Source organism: Mauremys reevesii, linkage group 26, assembly GCF_016161935.1.
Source record: "Mauremys reevesii isolate NIE-2019 linkage group 26, ASM1616193v1, whole genome shotgun sequence".
NCBI lineage: Eukaryota > Metazoa > Chordata > Testudines > Geoemydidae > Mauremys > Mauremys reevesii.
Genome location: NC_052648.1, coordinates 11,045,165 through 11,064,693, shown reverse-complemented (window position 1 = coordinate 11,064,693; position 19,529 = coordinate 11,045,165).

Below are 19,529 nucleotides of genomic sequence, written 5' to 3'. Positions count from 1 at the left end.
CCAATATGTGAGCGCCACCTCTTGGCTCCGGCGTGGTAATTAACTAGTAATTAATTCTGGTGCATGTTGGTATTTGTATTGTGTTTTGGTGGGGCAGGAGGTGGGGTTTTCATCCCAGCAGCTGTTGGCGAGTCAGGACTCCTGGGTTCCAGTACTGGCTCGGTCACTGACTTGCTGCAAGACCTTGAGAAATTCACTTCCCTCCCTGCTCTGTAAAACGAGGATAATTATGCTTGTGCAGTGCTTTGAAATCTAGGGGTGAAAAGGGCTAATTAAGTGTTATTTGGCGTATATTCCAGGACACTTGGCTCTGTAATTACATTTTAATTATACTTTGTTAGGGGGCTCCTTGATCTTCAGCCTTACGGCCAAAATGATGATTATTATTAATCTCACCTCCCAGCGAAATGCTGACTTGCAGAGGGGAGGATAGGGTGGGATGCAAACACTGCACGATGTTTAAAAACGGACAAATGACCCCCCTCATGTTGTTCTTTCCAGTCCCGTTTGAAACACAGAAAGCGCAAGTCTGCAGAGGGGCCGTCAGAATATGGAAGAAAAACACCATTCAACTGAAGGGCAGTAATCAGACACCTTTGACATACTGTGTAGGGAAAACACTTAAAGGAGTTGTATTTAGAGCTGATCTGTCTGTCTATGCCCATAAAATCTATCTACCTATCTATCCCCATCTATCTATCTATCTATCTCCATACACACCCTCTATCTAATCTATGTGTCATCAATAAAACTTTCTTTCTTTTCCCCGTACACTCCCATCTGTCTACTAATCTCCCCCCAACCCTCATTACTTTAGTAGCACTGCACCGTCTCACAATAGAAGCAGCAATCACCGTCTGCCTCTTTCTTCCTTCCAATCCCGGAGGAGCAATAACATGATGGATTTAAAGGGTTTATTTTTATTATCTTTGTTTCGCTGTGTGAGTGAGTACGTGTGAGGGCACACGGTGTGTCTGTGAGTGGGTTAGGGATGAAGTTCTTGTGGGAAAGCTATGCCAGACAGCTGAAAGTTTTGGTTAGCTCTGAATGTGGGGAGGCCCGTGGTCTCTTTTTCCTTGGGAGGGGGAGTTCCATAGTCCAGCTCCAGTTCCCACAAACCATCTCCCTCGTTCACCTGGCTCCCGCTACTGGTTAGCGGTGTCTTTGTCCAAGTGGAACATCGCTTTCATGGGCGCTCATGGTAGCAAGGAGAGGTGGTCGCTCTGGTAACTCAGCTTGGTCATGAGAGTCCTGTTTATGCTAGCAAATTTACCCATCGCTGACAACAGGTGCTAGTGTAATGCCACCGGCTCCTGGTTGTCGGCGGGTGGGATTGAACCTGGGATCTCTGGAACTTAGGGCATGAGCCTTTACCGCATGAGCTAAAAGCCAACTGGCTGTTAGTGGGTGCTGTAGAGCAGATTCATTTTCTCTCTCTCTCTAAGTGGTCTCGGTGCCACTCGATGGGACGGAAGCCACCCCCCAGCAGGTGTGTGGGTTACATCAGCAGCAGGCGCAGACAAGGACAAACCGCAGTCAGCGCCATTCCAGAAACGCTGGCTGAGCTTTGCTCCGAGCACGACTCCTGGGGGCAATGGGAAGCTTGCGCCGAGCTCCCTGGAGAAATCGTCCCAGTGCCGTTTCTCCAGGTGACAATACAATCCTTGTGCCACCCGGACAGCTGCTAGACGGGCCCTGGGAGATGGTTTGGTGAGGAAAAGGCCTGGTACTGGGGTGAACCAGCCCTTCCTGTCTGTACTGCTAACGTGTCATGAACTGCCCTGGAGGTGCAGCTCCTGGATGAGGATTAGGGTTTGTGCTGCTCCCGCACTGAAAGCAGGAGGTGGGGCAGGGGGGTCACCAGGAGGAGGGATGATGCTTTTGGGGTGAGAGCCGCCTAATTATGCCAAATCCCTCGTCCAGCCCATTCCCATTGGCTGAAGTTTGGTGATGTGTCCCGGCCCCCAGCCGACAGCTCTCGTCTTTCCCTGGACGGCCATGACATTTACTGCCGCGAACTTAGCGCTGCCAAGGACAGACAGCCCCGAAATAGCAGCTGTACCTGTGAAGCTGCAAAACCAATTTGCGGCTGGGGGTGAAAACACATCATCCCCCAGAAAATCAATAGGCAAAAAGCTTTCAGTGTGAGATAATTGCAAGAGGAGTCTCTTAACGAAGAGCAAGAGATGGACCAAAGCAGAATAGAGAAACCATCAATAAGGTCTCTAAGATATAATATGTGAACAGGGCATACGGGGCGGGGGGGGGGGGCAGAAGGGACTTGCATAAAACAGGACCTAAGCCCAACTGTCATCCCAAATCTTGAATCAAACGTCAGACCGAATTGATGCTCCCAAACCTTATCCCCACTCCAAATGGAGCCTTCCCTCCAAACCCTGATCCAACCCTGACCCAGCCCCCAAGAGGAGCCATCTTCAAATCCCAAACCCCAGCCCCAAACTGACTCTTTGCTCCAGACTTTAAGCTGAATTTGTCGTCCCCCACCCAGCACTGAAGCAGCATCCCATACTCTACCCCAAACCATTCCCACAACTCAGAAAAGTCTGGCTAACGCCCCCAGCCCCCCGCCTCTGCCCTTCCCGGACACAGCCGAGGCCCAACGTGGAATCCACCTGGCGCCTCTGTCCAGGCTGGTGCAGCGGCTCCACCATCTTGTTTTGTCCCCGGCTTCCTCCGTTGATTCCCTCGCCCGAGCTCCCCATAGTGCTCCTGGGAGGTGTGTGTGTGTGTGGGGGGGGTGTTGCAGGGACTCCCTCCTGCTCGGTTCCACCAGCCTTTTACTGCAACCGCTTCTCGGTGGTTGTGGAAAGCCCAGAGCTGGGGTGGTTTCTGCCTCCCTGGCCAGCCTATGAGCGTCCTCCTCAGCAGGGTTCAGTGGTGCTCAAGCTGCTACTACCCCGGACCCCTCCACCTCACACAAAATGTCCCAGGGTCACCCACGGCAAACAGGTCTGACCAGGCTCACCCTCAGGTGGACTCTTGCCCCCGAGGCCTTGATTTTCCTTGAAACAGCCCAGTAGGGAGCAACCATCCTCCACCCCTTCCCTTGCTTCCGCCTCCAGACAGAAGCAGTTCAGTACCAAGGGTTTTGCTGTAATCCACTAGTCTCCCCGGCCTCCCAGTGGAAGCAGAAGGGACCGGGACACCATAGGAAAAACTGGGCAGTGCCAGCAAAACCTTGCCTCTCCTGCGACTCCCACCTTTATGGCACTTCCTTCCCCTGGGTCCCTCATTTCTCTTTCCAGGCACGAGGCACCAGCTTCTTTTCGTTCAACTCCCACTCCTCAAAACTCATTTTCTCCACGAGCCCAGCTCAGTGCAAACAGTGCCGTCAAACCCAGCATGTCAACGTCTGTCTGGCCTGGCTTCGTCACCCCCCGGCCGAGGTCCCACACATGCTCCACACAAAAGTTCTGGGTCACCGGCTCGGTTTTGTTCAGTCCATCTTTGTTCACTGCCTCAGTCGCAGCCGTGTCTCCAGCATGGAACACAGCTCAGGAATAATAAAATCCATCCTGCCCCATCCTACCGTCTCCGGGAGGTGGCAGACCCCTCTGGTGAGCAGCCAGCTGCTGGAACCAATGCAAGCTCCCGTCTCACATCTCTTGGGACTCACCCATGGCTATGGGGAGGATGGTGAGAAATGCTGCCACTGCAACCTCTAGGCCCATAGATGCTGGAAGTAAGGGTGCAGAGGGTGCAGCAACACCCCCTGGCTTGAAGTAGTTTCTATCATATACAGGGTTTACAATTTTGTTCAGTGGTTCTCAGCCCCCCCCGTCTAGGCCTCATTCCCCCTTGGCCTGCCTGTTGTGTTGTCATGTACACGAGTGAAAAATACGTGGGAAATGCCACCCAGTCCGACTGGTGGTGGTTTACACGTGCTTTGCACACCCTTTGCACTGGTGTAAAGGACAATGGGAGATTCAGGGCACCAGAGCCACACCCACACCCAACTTCTGACATGATCCCGCCCTGCCTGGCACCTTGCGTCCTCACTGACGCTTGTGCAAAGTTCACAGACTCATCGATTCCCAGGCCGGAAGGGCCCACTGTGCTCAGCTAACCTGCACTCCTGTCTGGCAGCGACCATACCACTCCCTGTCTTAATTCCTGTTTGAACTAGAGCAGATCTTTTAGAAAAAAAACCCATCCCATCTTGGTTTTAAAAGTGCCAGTGATGGAGAATCCGCTCCAGCCATTGGTAAGTGGTTCCACTGGTTGATTCCCCGCCCTGTTACAAATGCACCTTTTTATTTCCAGTCGGATTTCCTGGACAAAGCTCTTCCAACGAGTGGAGTATTCGGACGGGGCAGCGTTTTTACAGACACTTTGCGCAGAGACCGCACAAGGTGCAGCGCATGGGAGGATCAGATCCGGGACCTCCAGAGCGTCCCCCAGTGACAGCGTCTCTAGTTCGTTTGTAGGGGGCTGGTATTTGAGCCAGATCCCAGTTTGGTTTTGTTTGTTGACGAAGACCAACAGCCAGCCCATTTGGGGGGAAATTTCCCGTGGACGTTTCTGACGTTGCGTCGGAAAAACGGAAAATGTTCAGGCCCAGAAACCGATGTTGGCGTCCGGGCTGGTATTTCTAGGAGGTGGGAAAGGCCGGGGTGGTTCATGCTCTTGGCGACATATGGCCGGCGCGATAAGATCGGAGGTGGGAGAGGGATGTGGAAGAGCTCCAGCTGTGCTTCACCGGGAGTGAAAACAGAGGGGAGGACAATGCCGCGCTCAGTGGTTTCCTAGCACCCTGGCCCACTAACCTACTTTGAGCATAATCATAGTTAAGAGCTTGGAGATGGCCCTCGCCGCAGGGCTATTATGTTTATAAAAACAGAGCGAGGGAGAGAGGGCCGCGCGAGCGAGGAAGCGAGGGGTTGTTTTGTTAAAGCCGATACGCTGACATCCTGCCTGCAGCTTTTGCAACACACTGCCAGGGAGAAATTCAACTGGGCAGCAGGAGAGGATGGAAGCCATAAAAACAGGCCAGCAAGGCCTTTATCCAGGAGCTAGGATGAGCGGCGCGTGCTGCTAGAGCCAAGTGTCATCATTTCAGGGTAACTGCACCTGTACTCCCCGCTCTGTGGTCCACTCCAGGAATGCTCAGTTCTCCAGCCATCACCGGGATCTGGGCAGGGCCCCTTGTCCCACTCCCTTCTAACCAGGGGGTTTTGAAGTCGCCCAGCTCCCCACTGTACGCTGTGATATCCCCAGCTAGTCCGTCTGCCTAACAGGCCCACGCCTGTGCCTTGGTTTCTCCCCACGGGCTCTGCGCAGTATATTGCCAGCAATTACAGGCTCCGACCCAGCTCTAAGCAAGCACTTTTATTCTTAAGGGAAAAGCTGAGCTCAGGTGCTGTCACATACAGCGAACCAGGGATCTGATCCAGCTCCCAGCAAAGGGGTCAGCAACTCTCCGTGGAGACGGGTCTGAACCAAAACCACAGTTCCATGTGTCTTTGGGGGAGTTCGGATCCGGATCCAGCTCAGAATTGTGCAGGCTGGGCTCATCTCTAGCTCTCAAGAATACTTAGATCTTCAAGCCAGAAGGGACTGTTCTGATCATCTTCTAGATCAACCTCCTGCATAGCGCAGGCCAGAGAACCGCACCCAGTCATTCTTGAATCCAGCCCATACCTTGTGGGTGAGCTAGAACATGATGTTTTTAGAGACATCCAATCCTGATTTTTCTTACCAAAAATTCGGATTTGGGGCAATCCTGACACCGGGGGAGAGGGTGTCGATCCATGGGGTACCCTGAGCTTGCAGTTTCTGTAAGAAGGCCCATGAATAACACCTTCAAAGGAAGCTGTGATTGGTGGGAGGCATTTCCATTGGTTGCTGGCCCTCGTCACCAGCTGATCCATCTCTGCAGGGAGAGTTCGGTAGATGAATGAGGTGCCCAGTGTGGGTTGGGTTTTCGAAGAACATGCCCCAGCCCTTCCTAATTCAGATGGGTTCCCGCTGTTCTCCTCACCCCAGGCACAGAACCTATTGAAGATGCTAACGAAGTGCGTGTGCTCCTTTGTCGCAGGTCAGAGTCCAGGTAGGGTGACCAGATGTCCCAATTTTATAGGGACAGGCCTGATTTTTGGAGCTTTTTCTTACATAGGCGCCTATTGCCCCCCACCCCCGTCTGGATTTTTCACACTTGCTGTCTGGTCACCCTAAGTCCAGGTGAGGAGGCAGGTTTAAACCACTCAAGCACTGATCAACTTCCCCCCACCCCCCACCACCCCACCCCGTGTGCCCAGAAGGACAGACAAGTTCTCCCACTGTTCACTGGAAAAGAATCAGAGTGGTACAGTTTGCAGCTGGGCTAAGAACCGTGGGATGTGCCCCCAGAACTGCAAGTGACACACAGCGGAGCACAGCCCCAGTGAGGACGCAGGCTAGGCTGACCTGGGTTAACCTGAGTTAACTGTGCAGTGAAGATGAAGCCTGAGTCAGGCTTGGTGCATGCTGAGGCATTACTCCGCTAACAGTGTCAGTCCATATCAGGCAGGTATGGACTAGCTAGTTAAATACTGCCCTGGAACCAGGAAGTGTGTTATTTTGCTTTTCCAGCCACTGGCTTTGCTCTCCCTGCCGACCATGATTCAGAGCCAAAGGCAGGAGAGCATTTGTGTGTCCGACTGAACTGCGATTGTTTGTGATGTTCGACCAAGGGATGAAAGTGAACAATCCTGGAATGAAACAAAGGCCAGACTCTGGGGGCAGATCTGGGGTCACACTGCCCCACCCTCCCAGACTCGGCAGGAGCGGGGAATTCTCTCCAGCTGTGCAGAGGACCGTGTCGGGGGGGGGGGGTTGTGTAGTGGGGGCATCCATCAGCTCCAACCTCATTCTTCCACTGCCTCCCCCCTGACCTGCCACCCCACACAAGGGGAACCCCATTGAGCTGGACTCCCCAAAGCATGGGTCGGTGCACCCCCAGGCCTTGCACCATGGAGTCACCTCAGTTGTGCTGCAGCTGGGACAGCCCACAGCCACAGCTCTGGGGGGGCGGCATCGTCCCTGTAGCAACCAAGAGGAACAAGCAGGTCCGGTGGGTAAGAAACGTGCCACCAGCCCCCCTCGCTTTGCTCTGTGCGACCCACAAAGACGCTCCAAGCAAATCCCCTCCCAGGGGAGGGCCTGCTGTGACCTCGCTGGCTCCCCGTGGATGCAGGGCAGGATCGGGGCCCCTCTGCTTCATAGCTCCAGAGCCCCTCGCGGGGGATCCACCGCTGCTAATTGCTCCTGCGGCCCCCTCTGTGCTACGACCCCGGCAGCGAGAGAGTTGGGTAAGTCAGGCTGCATCAAAGGCCCTGGCTAATGGGTCACACACGCTCAGCTACCTGACATGAGCTTTTCATGCCATGGAGCCAATTAGTCCGCCCTGATTGCCCTGCGGAACTGATGCTGAAGGGCCAGGTGATTGTCCCCGTGGTGATAGGGCCCTTATATGGCAGCGTGGCTGTTACATAAGTGAAGGGCGTTACGTGACCAGGTCGTGGGAACAAAGGATGCTCCAGTTTTAGCTCAGACCCCCAAGAGGAGTGTACGTGGCCTTACGTAGCACAGGCAGAGTGAAGGACCAGCCAGCTCCATGCTGCCTGGACCGGCTGAGATCCTCTGATCTGAGTCCCTGCATCCTGGGCTCCTAAACAATGCCTCAGCTACCCCTGCCACAAGGAATATACAGAGGTTGTCAGATCAGATCAGGCCAATAGCCAGGGGAGCTGTGTGGTCCAGTTGGTAGAGCAATGGTTGTGAGCCAGGAGCGCTGGGTTTTGAGCCCAGATCAGCCCCCAGCCTGTTGTGTGATCATGAGCATGCCCCCATGCCTCAGTTTCCCCTGCCACTCCTTGTCTAAATAGACTGATGCTCTTTGAGGCAGAGGCTGTCCCTCACGGTGGGTCTTTACGGTGCTTGGTACAATACAGTCCTGGTGGCTGGAGTCACTATTATATTACAGATCATGGAAGTGTAGGACTGGAAGGGACCTCAAGAGATCGTCTAATCGAGTCTCCTGAATTCAAGGCAGGACCATGTAATAACGACCATTCCTGACAGGGGTTGCTCTAACCTGTTCTTAAAAACCTCCAATGATGGAGATTCCACAGCCTCCCTAGGCAATTTATTCCAGTGTTTCACCACCCTGACAGTTAGGAAGTTTTTCCTAATGTCCAACCTAAACCTCCCTTGCTGCAGTTTAAGCCCATTGCTTCTTGTCCTGTCCTCAGAGGTTAAGAAAAACCATTTTTCTCCCTTCTCCTTGTAACAACCTTTTATGTACTTGAAAACTGTTATCATGTCTCCTCTCAGTCTTCTCTTCTCCAGGCTAAACTAACCCAGTTTTTTCGATCTTCTCTCACAGCTCATGTTTTCTAGACCTTTGAATCATTTTTGTTGATGTTCTCTGGACTTTCTCCAGTTTGTCCACAACTTTCCTGAAATGTGGCACCCAGAATTGGACACAATACTCCAGGTGAGGCCTAAGCAGTGTGGAGTAGAGCCGGGGCCGGCTCCAACTTTTTTGCTGCCCCAAGCGGCGGGAAAAAAAAAGAGAGAGAAAAAAAGAAAAACGCGATTGAGCTGCCGCCGAAGAGGAAGAGAGGGACTGAGGAACCTGCTGCCAAATTGCCGCCGCAGACCCGGATGTGCCACCCCAATACCGGACGTAGTGCCGCCCCTTTCTATTGGCCGCGGGTGCCTGGAGCTGGCTCTGAGTAGAGCAGAAAAATTGCTTCTCGTGTCTTGCTTATAACACTCCTGCTGCTACATCCCAGAAGGACGTTTGCATCCCCACCCCCAACCTATCCCCACATCATCATAATATCCTGGCGGTGGACAATGATGACCGAGGCTTCAGAGGTAGCCAGAAATCCCCCGCTGGCCCTGCCCAATTGGACAACACTGCAGGTTGGTTCATTGTCCATTTAACAACACAAGGCAGATGCCCCCCCGTATCAGTGTAAGGATGTCGGCTGTGGCCAGTGCCGGGTTTACAATGGCACCAGTGGCGCCATGGAGCCAGGCCCATGCTCAGAAGGAGCCCCAGGCTGCTCCACTTGCACTGCGCCCTGAGACCCCACCGGCTCCCCCGTGCTCACCACTTGCTCTTCTCGGCCTGGCGGCTGAGGGCTCCTCTCCACCCCCTGCCCTCCTCCGCCCCCGCTGGCGTCTCTCTGCCTCCTGGCCGGACCCCAGTGCACCTCCGGCCCTGGGCAGGATCTGCTTCCCACCATCTGCTTCCCTAGCTGAACCGGCTGGGACAGATGCAGAAGCCTGGCCTGTCTCAGCCAGTTGGGGGGGCACAGTGGGCTGGTTTGTAAATAGTGCCCTCCCACGGGGTGGGTGGAGCAGGGCCACCTGGCTCTGGTTGCTTTGATACAAAGCCCAGTGTTGACACCGTCCAGAGAGGGAGCACATGAGTCGGACCCAGAAATCAGGAGACCGGCCTCCAAAATCACAAGGTTTATTTTAAAACAATCGAATCTTGGTTTTTAGTCTGTCTTGCGACTTGTTCACTCACTTCTGCCCGTGGGCGGGTGAGAATTTCAGGTTGAAACATCAACCTTTAATGCACACAGAAATGCACGTCTCTCCCTGGATGCTCTGATGGAGATGCCAGGGTCCTCCTCGCCTTGCCCCTGAGAGACGGGCAGCCGCCAGCCCTGCCTGTTACTGTCTCGAACCAGCAGCAACATTTCTTTGCCTCCTGCTGCCCTGGGACTTCTCTGCCTGGGACCCAGCAGGACCACCTTCCCCCCACCACCTCTCCTGCCGCCACAGGACCCCCCCCCCTTGTAGAGCCGTACATGAAGGCAGGGCTCTGTGGCAGAGCAGGTGGGTGTCTCTAGCCCCGAGGCACCGGCACAGAGCTCCGCCTGAGTGCCCAGCCCTGAAAATCAAGGGATGAGAGGAGCTTCTTGTGTCACGGCAACAGCGCCTCCTGCAGGCACCCAGATCCCGTGGCTCAGTTCGTGAGAGCTGGCAGGGGATGTGGTGAAGGCCAAAAGTATAACTGGGTTCCAAAAAGAATTAGATCAGTTGATAGAGGTTCGGTTTATCAATGGCTATCGGCCAAGATGGTCAGGGATACAACCCAATAGGCTGGATATCCCTGAGACTCTGGACGACGGGGTGGATCACTCTATAATTGCCCTCTTATGTTCATTCCCTCTAAGGCAATTGGCACAAACCAGTATCGGAAGACAGGATGCCGGGCTAGAGGGACCATTGCTCTGACTCAGTGCGGCCATTCTTATGTTAAATAATTATCCCTAGTTGTTATACGCAAAAAGAACAGGAGTACTTGTGGCTGCTACTCTGAAATGTAGTTGTTATACAGCACTTTCATTCATTAGAGCTCAAAGCTCTGTACAAAGGAAGTCAGTATCATTATCCCCATTTTATAGATGGGGAAACTGAGGCAGAGAGCAGGGACAGTGGTGTACCCCAGGTCATCCAGGAGGCCAAGCTAGGAATGGAACTTTTGTCTCCAGAGTCCCAGGCTAGTGCGCTATCTACTAGGCTACTCTGCTCTGAAGAGAAAGGAGGGAATTGGGGGAGCTATTGGCACAGTTAAATACCAACCATTAGGCTGGTAGAACTGGGTTCTGTACTACCAGGGCCCAAGAGATTTGTAACCGATCAGCTACAATAACAGACAAATCACTGTGTTCCAGATGACGTTGCCGGTTGCCAATCACTATCAACTTCACGTGGGGCATTTGTCAGCTTCTGTAGGCTCGCGTCCCGGAGGGGGAGCCCAGCACTCTGAAATATAAAATCCACCCAAATGGCACCGATTCGCTGGCTGTATTTTCAGCTGTTAGCTAAGGGGTTTTGATGACAAGTCCAAACCAGCACACCTGAGCCTCCTTTTCATCACTGATCTCGCCTTCCAGAAACATAAGAGCCTCGTCATTCGAGGCAGCCTGGGGGTCAGCTGTTCCAGACACCCGAATAAAGCTGTGGAGCAGGACAGGAATGGTTTGCAGGCGTCAGAGCAAGTGCCAGATTCTGCCTGTCTTACCCAGCTAAGGGAACTGGAATCTCTACCTCCCGTTGCCCCTTTCGGCTGAGCAGTGAGCCAGTGTTCAGGGCCTCGCTGGCAGTGGGTCTCAAACTTTTGCAGTGGTGACCCCGTTTCACCCAGCAAGCCTATGTGTGCGACCTCCCTTATAAATTAAAACCACTTTTTTTTATTATTCAGCACTATTAGAAATGCTGGAGGTGAAGTGGGGTTTGGGATGGCAGCTCGCGCCCCACGTAATAACCTCGTGACTCCCTGAGGGGTCACGACCCCCAGTGTGAGAACCCCTGCTTAGCAGGAGGAATCGATGACACGAGTCAGGTATTTCTCTGAATGCAGTAGAAACAAATGACAACGGGAAGTTTCCTTGCGCTGAAATCCTCCTGTCTGCCCCAAGTGTAGGGCGACCAGATAGCAACTGTGAAAAAACGGGAGAGGGGGTGGGGGGTAATAGGCACCTATATAAGAAAAAGTCCCCAAAAACGGGACTGTCCCTTTAAAAACAGGACATCTGGTCATCCTACCCAAATCAGCTTTGTGCCGAAGAAGCCACACTCACAACTTCCTCTCCTGCCCTTCCTGCCTCAAACCACCTTTCTGTTTGCAACCAGGAAAACCCATCCATCCACATGACTCAGCTCTCATCTGCCATGTGCCTTGGGCGGTCGCCTCCATTGTCTGCAGCTGTCTCTATTACATAAAAAGGCTTCATTGCTCCTTCCATGGGGCAGAGTGCATGGCCCACCCTTGGCTTTAACAAGGTCTGTGATTCTCTTTGGCTCAACGACTCACTTGAGTGTAGCCGTCAGCTCCTTTCAGCAGGACACTGCCCTGTATCCACAATGCAGCATAAAGCTCCCCCCACCCACCTCCATTTGATGAAGCTCGGAATATGCATCTAGAGGTGCAGTGGGGCCAGCCCGCACCGTCCAGGTTCAGACCTGGACATTTGGGCTGCTCAGAGACAGGTTTTGGTTTGGGCCAGTCTGTGCTGCAAAGAATGGCCCAGATCATCAACGCTATTTAGGCACCTTGGTTTCAGGCTGGGTCAGTGTCTGTGATCTAGGACAGCGGTTCTTACCTGGGGGTCCACAAGCCGTTTTCAGAGGCCCGTGAGCTCTGAGCCTCCCACCCTATGGAGCTAAAGCTTGGAGCCCCGAGCCCCAGGGCTCGCGGGCAGACGCCCCAAGCCCTGTCGTCCTGCGGGCCAAAAGCCCTGACCCCCTCCCACCCCGTTTGGCGGCGGAAGCCCAGAGCTCCGCCCCCTCCTGCTTTTATAGCATGTTGGGGGCGGGGCCTCAAAAGAAAAAGGTTGAGAACCCCTGATCTAGGAGACTCATCTCTTCAAAGCGACAGGAGCTACTCAAGGCTGACTGCAAAATAAAAGGCAGCATTCTCACCTCTCCCACCCGGATTACATGCCCAAGGGTGCTCCACAATCCTGGGGAGGTACCACCCAAGGTCCACCTCTGCTCACCTGCCAGGCCCCAAACCCCTTGCCCAGGATGATTGGGGCTCAGGGATCCCTGCCCTCACACTGCTGGGATGGGGTAACGAAGCCTAACAACACCCACCTCTTCATCAAAGGATCATTATCCCCATTTTACAGATGGGGCACAGAACAGGGAAGGGCCCAGTAGAAGATCTAGGAATGGAACCTGGATTTCCTAAGCACAAGGCTGGCTTGGTGCTCGATCCATTAGGCCACACTGTCTCCCTAGTAGCTCCGCTACACAAAGAGGGGTGTTTGTATCATGCCTTGGCCACATTCACCAAATCCCCTGATTGTAACAAGCCCCGAAAGCATAAGCCCCTAAGACTGGAGCAGCCCCGAGCCCTCCATTGTTTCTGAGGCAGTAGTAGCAGGCTGTTCCAGTCCCTGGGGCCAGCCACTAGGGGGAGACATGCCCACACCCTGGTCCCCAGGGGTTCTTGCCACACTTTTTTTGTTGGCCTCAGAGTGCGGCCACCCCATCTTGCTGGTGGCTGCACGGACACGTTTTCCTAAAATACTTGGGTAACTTTAGGGAAAACAATTATACACAAGCACGTCCTTGTCTTTTATTTATGTAGGGGGTTTTGTTTGTTTGTTTGTTTGTTTTTTGCAGACTCATAATATAAACATGATTGTGAAAAGTGACATTTGTTAATATCACTTTTCTCAGCAAGTCCCAGGACAAATTAAGCCCTGGATGGGGGAGGCAGTGGGGGATGTGGGGCCAGGAAGGCGGTGGGGTCCAGTGGCGATGGGGAGGGGAGCATAGATGCGGGGCCAAGAGAGAGGAGGGTGGGTGGTGAGCCCCGCAGCTGCGTGGCTGGGGCTGGGGCTTGGTGCCCGCTGCCATGTGGCCGAGTGTCAGTGCCCGGTGCCCACGACCAGAGCCCGGATCTGGGGGCAGGAGCTGCATGGCTGGGCAGGGAACCAGTGCCAGCGCCCGGAGCAGGAGCTGCAAGGCCAGGACAGGGATTTGGAGCGCAGGGCCTGTGCCCACCACCACATGGACAGAGCCTGGAGCTGGTGCTGGAGCCAGGGGCCATGTGGCTGGATCCGGGGGACAGTGCCCCCGAACATGAGGCCAAAGCCAGCACCTGCTTCCACTTGCCCAGGGCTCCTGCTGCCATGGGCCCAGTGCCGGGGATCGACGCCCAGAGCTGGCGCCTGCTGCCGCACAGCTGGGACTACAGGTCAACGCCCCGGGTCAGCGGGCAGGACTGGGGTCAGAGCACATGGCTGGAGGTCGGTGCCCAGGGCCAGCGGCTGCTGCCAGGGTCAGCACCCGAGGCCAGAGACGGGGATTGGAGCCTGCTGCCACATGGCCGGGGGCTGAAGCCTGAACTGAAGCCCCATGGCTGAAGGCCAGGGCCGCGTGGCCAGAGCTGGGGGTCAGCGCCCAAAACCCTGCAGCCGGAGCCGGGTGTTGGTGTCTGAAGGCTGGAGCCACGTTCCCTAAGTCCCGCTGCTGGAGCCCACCCCCCAAGCATCCCAGGGCTAAAGCCCGAGCCCCATTGCCCCCTCCCCACATAGAGACCTCCCCGTGCTCCTGCAGCGTGGTGCCCCACCCGTCTCCGTGCAGGGCTGTGCATCCAGGAGGAACAGGGAGGGAGGGGCTGACGCTTTGCCTCCCCCCCCCCCCCGCATCAATGCTCAGGAAGCTCTCGTGGCCGCAGGGAAACCCCCTGGTCGCTGCAAGCTTATTATTTTTCTGTAGGGCCCTTAGCACCCAGCATGGCCAGATGCTTCCAGAGCCCACCAGATCCAGGGGAAAGGGAGCGGGACAGGCCCACCAGCTGCTTCACAGAGCTGCCTGCAGCCAGCGCAGAGGCCAAGTGCTCCTGGCGCCTGTGCTCTGCCCTGACGAGCCCAAGGGGCATCCCTGTCCTGTCCACCTCCTGGCACCTGCCCACAACTGCAAAGACCCCGCTGCCTCCATAGCCTGTCCCTTCACTCTCCCCCACCCTGCAAGGTCTCTCCCTCCCAGTGGGCTGACAGCTTCCTTGCTTCCCACTTTTCCCACATCATGTCTCCCCACTCTGCTACCCCTGCTGGCCCTTCGCCACTCTGGGCCTGACTCGGGAGGTTCCGTCCTGCTCCAGGAGGGGGGGCGGCCTGGCCTGGAGTGCAGGCTATGGGGAGAGGCGATTCCCAGAGATCCACAAGGTAGACCCCTCTTGCAGGTACCAGGCCTGGTCAGTTCTGCCTCCCAGAGGCCAGCAGCCCTCCTCCTCTCCCACACCATACAGCATCCCCTGCTGGCTTCCTAACGTCCTGGAAACTAGCTTGTTCCCCACACACACGCCAGAGTCACCTGGGGATCGGCCGGCTTCCCACGGTTAGCATGAGCAATCTGGGAATGGTTTGTCTGTGGCTGCAGCGATAATGGGTCTGCTCTGGCAGGAATCCCGCAGGGAAAACGGGCCTCGACCTGGAGAGGTGGGGTGGGGGTACGGGACCATTTGGACTGACCTAATCCTGACCCCAGCAGGGTCCTGCGACAAGAGCAACTGAGCTGCAGAAGCACCAGTGGCTTTGGAGACTGAGGAAAGCTGCCGAGAAGCAAGAGAAGCGATTTCTTTAGAGAACGGGTCCATTGACAAACTCCCTTTGTGGGACAGACCCAAGTGTGCTTCCGTTCCCGCCCGCTCTCAGGATAAAGGGACCTGGCTCCTCTTCCCTCTCTGGGCCGTTGGCCCGAGCGATGGGGTAGGTGAGCTCTCTCTACAGCCTTCATTCCTTGGGGGCAAGGTTCCAGCCTGGCTTGTGTCTATCTGTCTCCAGCGTGGGCTTGACGGCACGGTGTCCTTGCTGGCAAAGGTATTTCTTTTCTACATAAAAGGATTAAGGCGAATAATGTTGTTTGGAGATTAAAACGCTGCTGGGAGCTGCTGCTTTCAGCTCCTGGGCTGAGGAGGGAGATGCTCAATTTATCAGCGAGAAGGTTAAGGGGGGACTTGATTGCAGTCCCTGAGTACTTACGTGGGGAACAAATATTTAATAATGGGCTCGTCAGTCTAGCAGAGAAAGATCCAACGCGCTCAGTGGCTGGAAGTTGAAACTAGACAGACGCACACTGGAAATAAGGCGTCAATTTGTAACAGTGGAACAGTTTCCCAAGGGTCCCGGTGGATTCTCCGTCACTGACCATTTTTAAATCAAGCCAGGATGTTTTCCTAACAGATCTGCTCTAGGAATGATTTGGGGGCAGTTCTCTGGCCTGTGTGATATAGGAGGTCAGACCAGATGATCCCAGTGGTCCCTTCTGGCCATGGAATCTAGACGGGGCCAGCGCCTCTCCCTGGCGGTGGATGATGGAGAGCAGATTAGGGGAGGTCAAGGTTGGGCTGGTGACACTTTAGAATGAGCTATTGGGTCAAGACTTGATGGTTTTCTTAGGGCCAAAAATGTCTTGGATCCCATCCACCACCTTGGGCACCACGTGGGAGGAACCGACAGCGGTATAATTAGGGCTGGGGTTGATCCCAGTGTCCCTGACTTGGGGTGGGATTTAAAGCCTCGTGCCAGGTTCTGAGCCATGTGGATCTATATTTAGGTCACTTCCATATCTACCTCTGGCTCTTGGAGATGGAGGCTGCTTCCAGCTACAAGGAGCCACCGACCCAACAGCTCTCCTGGACCATGAGCCAGGGTGGTTCAGGGGGTGAATCCCGCTAAGGATTTCAGGTTCATTAGCCAGACCTGGGCCCCTGTGAGAAGGTTTGGCGCTGGGTCCAGGGGTGGATGCCTCCAAAGTTTATGGAGAGGCTTGGAGGTGGTTGGCTTGGGGCCATCTCCAGTGTTCACTGGCGATCAGGCCTAACCAGCGCTCTCTGGCGCCAGTAGATGTCGTTCCATTGACTTGAACGAGCTTTGGGTCAGGTCCAGAGTGCCCACGGGAATGACATTTTCTGCTGCACGACAGAGGCAGTGTGGTCTAGTGGATAGGCCCCCTGCCCGGGAAATCAGCTGACCTGGGCTCTGTTCCCAGCTCTGCCACTGAGCTCCAGAAAAGGCCCCGAGGGGCCAGCCAGGCCCAGAACGCAGGTCTCCTGCCTCCCAGTCTGCTAGCCTGTGCTGCTGTTTCCATGCAGGTGTCAGCCCATTGGGTGCTCCCAGGGCCCCAGCGGGTGTCGGGCGACGAGGGCTTTGCTTTAGCAATGCCGACAGATGAGCATAGGTATCGAACGGGGACACGCTGAACTTCGCCCAGGAAAGAAACAGAATCTCCAGTCTGCAAACCTCAGCCCCCTTAATCCTGTCCTCAGATTTGTGTTCTGGGTAATCCTCTTTCGCCTGGGGCACTTTTCCTGCTTAGCTCTGCCAGGGCTTCAGCGTGGAGCAGGGGGAGCCCATCCAACACACCCTTGGGCTCCCCGCTAGGGTGACCAGACAGCAAGTGTGAAAAATCAGGACAGGGGGTCGGGGGTAATAGGAGCCTATATAAGAAAAAGCCCCAAATATCGGGACTGTCCCTATAAAATCGGGACATCTGGTCACCCTACTCCCCACTGGCTTTTTGGCGCCTCCGCAGACGTCTCAGGTCTGGTAGATGATTCAAGAAAGAAGCAAAGTAAAGTCTCCCTCTGTTTAAGGCATTATTAGTAGGTGAGGATCTGGGTTTAAGAGGATTCAATGGCCCACGGCACAGCCTCCTGCAACTGATCAAAGAGGTGCCTAAGGAGGAGGCCTTTCCAGTAGAGAGAGGGACGTATTCATGCTGTTGGACAAGGCCCGGGGGAGATCTCCTCTGGAATCCCGTGCACAGCTGGGGTCACCCAGGTCAAAGGAGCTGAAGTCCGACTGGAGCTGGGGGCTGAGCCGGGCTCTCGGGATGAGCCGGGGAACAGAGGCCAGTCTTACTGGAGGAGGCGAAAAGAGCTGGGCTTGGTTAGGGTGGCCAGAGGCGGCGAGGGAGGCGACGGCTGGTCTATAAACACACCGGGAGGCAAACCCAGGCAGGGAGAAGAGCTAGTGACGCTGCAGGCCGATGTTGGCACAAGAGCAAATGAGGATCAGCTGGTCAGGAATAAACGCAGGCTGGAAACGAGAAGGTTTCTAGCGGTCAGAGGAGGGAGGCGCTGGAACAGCCTCCCCCCAGGAGCTGGTGGGGGCAAACAGCCTAGTGAGTCTGAAGATGGAGTTTGACAAAGGTCAGAGATGGCAGGTGTGAGCTGACGGAGCTCCTGCAATAGCAGGGGGGCCGGACTCGGTGACCCGTGTCGATCCCGTACAGGGCACACGCCCAGCCGTGTTACTGCAGGAAAGGCACTGCCAGAGTTGCCATAAGCCAAACGAGAGGTAAAACTGAGGTCCCGGAGTCCTTCCAAACAACCCCAGGGCCGTCTCTTTGCGTGAGAAAAGGAATGTTACCCTGTCCCTGGCCAAAACCGGACTCATGCAATTCTATTCGGCCTCCCTAACTGGCCCTGCAGTTTCAGTCGGAGACAGGATTCATCTCAGCTCCCCACCTTACACTGTTGCTGTGCGCTGTTAAAGAGGGGCCCGTGTCGCCCCAGAGGTGGCTGCTTTTCAGTAGTGGGTGGAGGAATCATCTTTTCTTAGAGTGAATCAGGGGAGTAAGGAAATTCCTAACTAAATCCAGGCTAGATGGAGACCGCGCAGGCGCAGGGGGATGGTCTGAACAGAAATCAGGGCCCTGCGGTGCTGGGAGCTGCACAGACCCAGAGCCTGCCCCAAAGCACATACAATCTAAAGAGTCAAGAGAACGGGTAAGGAGAGAGGGTCACACAGGAGGTCAATGGCAGAACTAAGGCTTGAACCCTGGTTTCCTGGACCAAGCTGTTTCTCCATGGCCAGCCTTACAGAGAGAAAGCTCCCCTCTGGCTCACCCTAAGAGCCCATCGCCACCCCTCCAGGGCCATCGATTGTATAGTTGTGCCATCTGCAGCTGAGCTTCACCCATGAGGAATCCAGAGAGCAGTGCAGGGTTTCCCCCGGCCAGAGCAGCCGACGGAGCCAGCCCGGCCGGGGAAGGCTCCCCTAGGAGCGCTGCAGCCAGGCTTTGGGAGCAGTGCTCAGCCCCTGGAGGCAGCTCCTCCACCCAAGGCAGCAGAGGCTGCCCGCACACTGCCGGCCAGAGGGAACCTCTCTTTATCTGCCGGAGAGGTCAAGGTTGGGCTGGTGCCACTTTGGAATGAGCTATAGGGTCACGGCCCTGGTCCTGCCTCTCTGCTGGGGCCCTTGGCACCTGCCGTGCAAACTGGCCGTGTGTGCGCGCTGCACCGGAGTCACCTGAGTGCAGAGTTCACCAGACTGGGCCAACCGTGGCCTGGCGAGGCCGGGCACTGTCGATTGAGACCAGCAGGTCGTTTCACGCAGGCCACCGTCCAGGTCTCAAAGGCTAGAGGGATGCAGCCTCCTCACACCCGGGGCTTTGGGCCAGATTGTTAAGGTATTTAGGACTCTAAAGATGCAGAGAGGTGCCTGGGTGCATCTGAAAATCTCACTAGATGCTTAGCTGCATCTTTAGCACCTAAATCCTTTTGGAAATCTGACCTTGCCAGGGCAAAGGTTCATTCTGACCCCTCAGCCATCCCATCCCCACAGCCCATCCATTTTAGGCATCAGGCCAGTCCTCATTACCAGAGTGTCGGAACACCTTGTCATCTTTAATGTATTTAGTCTCATAACCTGCCCGCCCCCCTGAGAGGTAAGGAAGTGCCATTATCCCCATTGCACAGATGGGGAAACTGAGACAGAGAGTGACTAAGGCCCAGATCCTCAAAGGTATTTAGGTCGATGAGAGTTAGGCACCACTAAATACATTGGGTGATCAATGGAAGTTAGGTGCCTAAATACTTTGGATGATCTGGGGCTAAGTGACATGCCCAAGGACCCACAGGAAGCATGTGGCAGAGTTGAGGACTGAGCCCAGTGCTAGGCTGGCACTCTGACTGCTGGACCATCCTTCTCAGAAAGCTGCCAGTTCCCAGGAGAGGAGTTCGGCAGCTACAGCGTGTCCTC